This window comes from Pholcus phalangioides, unplaced genomic scaffold, assembly GCF_987345545.1.
Source record: "Pholcus phalangioides strain wild (caught in Gottingen) unplaced genomic scaffold, Ppha-v1.0 ptg000017l_1, whole genome shotgun sequence".
Taxonomy (NCBI): domain Eukaryota; kingdom Metazoa; phylum Arthropoda; class Arachnida; order Araneae; family Pholcidae; genus Pholcus; species Pholcus phalangioides.
Window position 1 is genome coordinate 67,331,351 of NW_028301610.1, and position 6,000 is coordinate 67,337,350.

Below are 6,000 nucleotides of genomic sequence, written 5' to 3' on the forward strand. Positions count from 1 at the left end.
ACACTGGTGGATGTCAAACAGTTTGGGTTCCGTCAAGGCAGCTCAACGGAGCATGCGCTTCTCGAAATCAAGGAAGAAATAGATATGTAACGAAGAGCTGAGCGAGATATAGTACTCATATCTCGTGGCATTCGATTGCACTTCAACACACCACCATAATCGAAAACCTACACGATATGCCAATATATCATCACACACACTTAAAGAGAGGAGAGTGGCTCTCCAAACATCAGACGGCCTCGCTATCCAAAACCTCACAAAAGACTGCCCGCAAGGATCCTGTTCTGGACTAACCTTTTGGAATGCGGTCCTAGACAGTTTACTCAAAACAGAGTGGCCAGACAACGTCACTGTCTAGGCATTCGCCGATGACATCGCAGTGCTCGTCTCAGGACCAAAAAAGACAAAGGAACTTACCACCCAAGTCCTCGACAGAATCCACACCTGGATGGAAATCCACAAACTTAAGATAGTAATCGATAAAACAGTTCATGTGGATTTCTCCAAAAACACCCATCGCACTCAAGATGAACGGTTCCCTCATCAAACAAGTTAAACTAATTAGATATCTAGGGGTTCATTTCGACCAGAGCTTGACATTCGTGAATCATGTTGTGCAACAGGCAGACAGAGCCAACAGAATGCTTCCAAGCCTCCTAATCTGTGCGGGCAGTGGATGGGGCATAACAAGCAACATGCGCAGCACCTTATATATCACGGTGACTCAAAGAATTCTAGCATACGCTGCACCAATCTGGGGAACTCAACTATCAACCGCCGTGAAGAAAAAGTTCGACTCGACACACAGGATTTCTTCACTACGCCGACCAACGCCCTATTAGCAATACAATACTGGTGACAAGGCTCAAACCCTCAATTACCATCGACATGGATATAATCAATCGAACACAAATCCAGCAAAAGAAAACGGGATGGTCCCAAGAAACCAGCTCTCCCTGCAGCAGAATCCGACCCCCTCGCACGTCTCAATCTATACAGACGGATCAAAAATGGCGGAAGGAACAGCCGCAGCGTACGTCATCACAGAGGGAAATAAAGTTACACACAAATTATACGCTGAGGCCTCAAGTTTACGCTAGACTGGAGGCTACTAAAAAAGCGCAAGAGCTTAACAGACCTACACATTTTTTTTCGGATACTCTGTCATCACTTCACTCAATAGCCAACCCGCTGTCCAAAACAGAAGCAGCACAGAACATCAGAAATATACTTTTTTATATATATTCGAAAATGGCTGAGGAATTCCATATAAAAAAAAAAAAAAAAGAGAAGCACTAAAACAACTGCACATCAATATTCGGTGCTTGTCGAATTCGTAAGCACGAATCAAAAGGTTTTGGAAGCCAAACATTGCAATACTGTTACATCCCAAATAAAAGAATCACTGTGGGCCAGAGTAACAGAACTTTTAAATGCAGCTCCTCACGGCCCAAGAAAGGAGAAGCACGAATGGAGGAAGGCGAGTTTGTTTTTTTTATAAGTTTTTCATCCTTGTTATTATTCTACACTGAGTTTAAGTCGCTGAGATTCCAATTTTAAAAAAGATTGGAGAAAATGTATGTTGTGGTGTTTTTTATTTCACATTGCATCAGTCGCAATAACCATTTATGACTTTACATTTACATTGAGAATTTCGAGCTTAATGTTTTGAAATATTTTCAATATTTTTCCCCACATATTTTTGAGATTTGTGTAATTGAATATAACGTGTGTTTTAATTTCACTACCTTTTAACACATTTATAATTGGCAGGTTTGGACAGACTTCCGATCGAAGGTGAAGGGGAAGCTGAGGGACACGGTTAAGGAGCGAAAGAGAACCGGAGAGGGTGGTTTTGAACTGACTGCAATTGAGGAAAAGGTTGCAGACATAATCGGCCCTTTAGAAATATATGGGGATCCAGATGTCCCAGAGATTGGCGTAGGAACGGAGCAGGTTTGTTTACAACTTATTCTCGTGGCAACTGTTCATTTCTGTGTACTGTGGTATTGACGTTCATTTTCAATACACAATAGCTGTGTATATATTAAAACAGCTTTTATAAGTCCTTTTTAAATTTGCAACAATTACCTGTCTTTTCTTAACAGGAAGATGAAGAGCTTATAGTTGATGTAGTGCAATGCACACAAGTTTTTCAAGAGGGTTAGCTAATATTTCTTTCTCATACTTAATTAACAAAAATCACTAATGACATTGTTGCTTGTACTTGCACGTCAATTGTGGGTAACAGCTAAATACCTGTATTAAAACGCTCTACTTTTATATAAATAACTTCATATTACACCCTTCTTCACATGCCTTTTTTATTCATTAGCTGGAACAACTGCAGTATTGCTGGATGTGATTGATTCTGGTTGTCCTGCTGATGAAAGTTAGTTTCCTTACTATTACATTTAAAATATTTTTTTTCTTATGTTTAGACAGTTGACTGAACCACAGGCTATTATACATTTTTACGAAATCAGTTTTCAGACCGAATAATGTTCCATATAACTTGACACATAACTTAAGCCAGTTCTTGCAGATACGAACATATTCTATTTTAGATACCTGCGATTGTATGTTCTGTAATGTGAACAACAGCCAATGTTGATTTCAGGTGGGGGCAAAAAGTCCTTTCCAGCTATAACTTCCATCATGTCACCTCCAAAGTTTGAAATAACAGTACAGACTGCGCTTTTCAGCCAAACGCGTCAATTGTTCTTTTTCATCATTTATCAGCCACTTATATCGTACGCGCTTATGTACAATGGGGTTTAATTTCATATGCGCAACACTTGAATTGCCATTTCTGGTTTCTATGATTTTGTTGATCTACAATGTTATAATTAAATTTCCCCCAACCTCTTATTAGGTACACAGTTCATCACCGCAAATGTGACGTGTGGATGCAGTGCCCGTACACCAAGTATGTTTTACATATTCACAAAGTTGTGTGAATTACACATTATTCAGTCTTTTTCAGACTTATTCAAATTAACTAAATTAAGGTATCTTAATTTGCACTTATTTCTTCTCGGTTAGGTACATCTGCAGCCAGTCAGCCTCCGATGACGATGAATCAGCCAGTCTCTGTGGCAGAAGTGAATCAAAGCAAGGGTAAGTTGAATTGAAATGCTAACATTAAATTTCTCATGATGGAAAATAATATTCAACTTAGTAATAGGCTTGGGTGGAGGGTATATCAGAAATAAATTGATGTAATACCATTCAAAACTTACCACATTGAAACTTATGTGCAATGCTAAACCTACCTATAACATTATTTTCTTTGGTCCCTACAATATCGTTGCAGACACATATTACTGTATAATCACCTAAAATCAATGTTTTCAAAACATGACAGGTTTTTCTTCAAATACGTGACACTGTTTGAAAGTGGTTTTTTTTTTTATTCTTCTTCAGATGGAATAAGTGAAACACCTGTGAGAGTGAAGAGGAATTTGAAAATATCGAGTGTTTGTATGGAATTTTTTTCCCTTCATGTTCTACCATTCGCATGTGTTATGATATTCGTCATTGTTTTTGAACTACATTTTTCATACTTTGTGATATTCATAATTTTAAGCAGCACATTCGAAATATTAAATTCTTGTTTCCCACTTGACAATTTTCTAAAGGAATGAAGAAGCGCAAGAGAGAAGTGGAAGATGCTGATATGGAGAAAATTTTGAAGACTAACCAAAAGGTCGAAGAAAATATTGGAAAGATGGTCACGAACATTGCGGAAACAAATTCCCTCATCAGGGAATTACTTTTTGAGGCGAGGGAGAGTCGAAAAGTAGACGAGGCCAAATTGGCAGCGGCAAAAGAAAAATCCTTGCATTTACGAGACAATGCCAAATACTGTAATAAAAAATTGTGAATGGTGAATGTGTTTGTTACTTTCATTTAAAACATTCTAGTGTTTAAGCGGTTTCTATGCTCATACAGTGAAACATAAGCCATATGAAAAAAGACACTAGTAATGCTATATGGGAGTTATGTTTACAGGTGGAATTGTTGACATTGCATGACATATCACTCAAGCCAACAAAATTAAGTTCAATGCTGAGCATATGTATAACATCTTTTTCAATTAGATAAATTTTTATAGCCGAACACCCTCTATTCGGTGTAAATCAGCCTTCTATAAACTGTTATGAGATTCTAAAGTAGGAATGCATTTGAATCCTCGGGTTTAATAAGAGAATGAAGACTGAAAATATTCTGCTTCAGTAACGTCATTTATCACCTTACTGAAGGCTAATTACTCATTTTAATTTCAGTGCCACCTCTTTTTGAATTTTCAAGTACTCTCAAAAAATTAATGAATTTTATTCTGTCGCCCTGTTTTAGTCATCTTCAACAAGCACCGTACCTCGAATGAAAACTTTTCCAATCAATTTCCTCCTGGTAGAAAAAAAGGGTGTAATGTGATAGACCTCCTCGTGGCGCACTCTGGGTAACGCCAAATCTATCACACGTCATTGTCATCGCTTATTTGTGCTCATATCTTTCACTTACAATAGCTCCGATTACATGTTTATTGCTACACATCTTGCAGTAATTGTCTTGCGTCTCGTTTTGTCCTGTTCTCGTCTTTAATGTATCACCCCTCATTGTGGGCCCCGCTTAGGTGGGGAGGGGTCCTCCCAGATGGGGCATTGCTTCTAGCGTATGCCCTATCTGGGATGCTGTCTACCTGCGTGTTTGCCGTGCGTGGAGACCCGTAAGGCTGGAGATGGGGATCCTGGTTAGCCTGATGTGCTAGCTTTGGCCTCGGATTCAGCCGAAACGGGTGGCTTGGATTAGCCTCATCCAGGTCAATCGGCTGAAGGGGTTACACTACTGGGCAGGTAGAGGGGCCTGCCGGACGTCGTTGAGGTTTGTTGGTGCTGCTTCACGACGATCTTGGATCTTGAACGCGTCTGCTCGCCTGATTTGGTGGTGTATAGCTCCCACCTAACCTGGCGTTGCTACTAACCTCCATTGGTTAAATGTGCGCGTCCCCTCGTAGGGCTGCATGGTGGGTGAGAGTGGAACAAATTGCGGTGGCGACCACCCCGCATTTGACAGAAATTGTCCGAAATGGAATGAAGAAAAAGAGATCCAGAAGATCAAGGTCCTTAATAACATCTCATATATCGAAGCACGCCGTCGTATAACCTCTAACCAAACTGCAATAGGTAACAAATCCATCGTCAGCTAATACGACTAACAATATCACCAAAGCATCTGTAACAACTCAGACTGAACCAATAGCTGACACATCAACTCAAACATCATCATCTAACCAACCGTGCAATAGTTGTGGCTGCTGTTGCTCCGCTGGATTCCGGAGGGAGTCCACTACCTCCGAAGAAGAAGCGGGAAAAGCAACGGCTAACACATTCAAAATAACTACAGATACTAAACCAAAAATCAACTCTGCAAACAAATCGAAAAAGAAACCATTCAAGACCGGATATTCACGAAAAGCTGTACAGAGAGCTCTGAAATGTCCATCCCTGAAGAATGTGTCACTAACTGATGACACATCAATTGGTGACATGGAGCTAGACAATAGATCCGATTCCGGTACTACTCGCCGGAAATTAGACCGAAATAAGTTCAAAGACCTTGAACCGTCTACTTCTTAATTTATGGCCAACATAATCCAATGGAACATTCGTGGTATTAGATCCAATTATGAAGATCTCAAGGATTTGATCAATCAATATCATGCTGTTTGCGTGGCACTCCAGGAAACATTCACGAAGCCCTCGGAGACATGGAACATCAGGCGACATTCCCGGTTCCGTATCGATTACGATGACGGGAGTAGAGCCTGCCGCGGTGTTGCTCTGCTGGTTCCACATTACGTGTCGTCGCGCGTTCTAACGTTGCGAACGAACCTGCAAGCCATCGTGGTAGAAATCTCTACAGCCCTAAGAATTACCATCTGTTCCATTTATTTGCCACCAAATGACACCATCTTACAGAGAGATCTAAAAGATC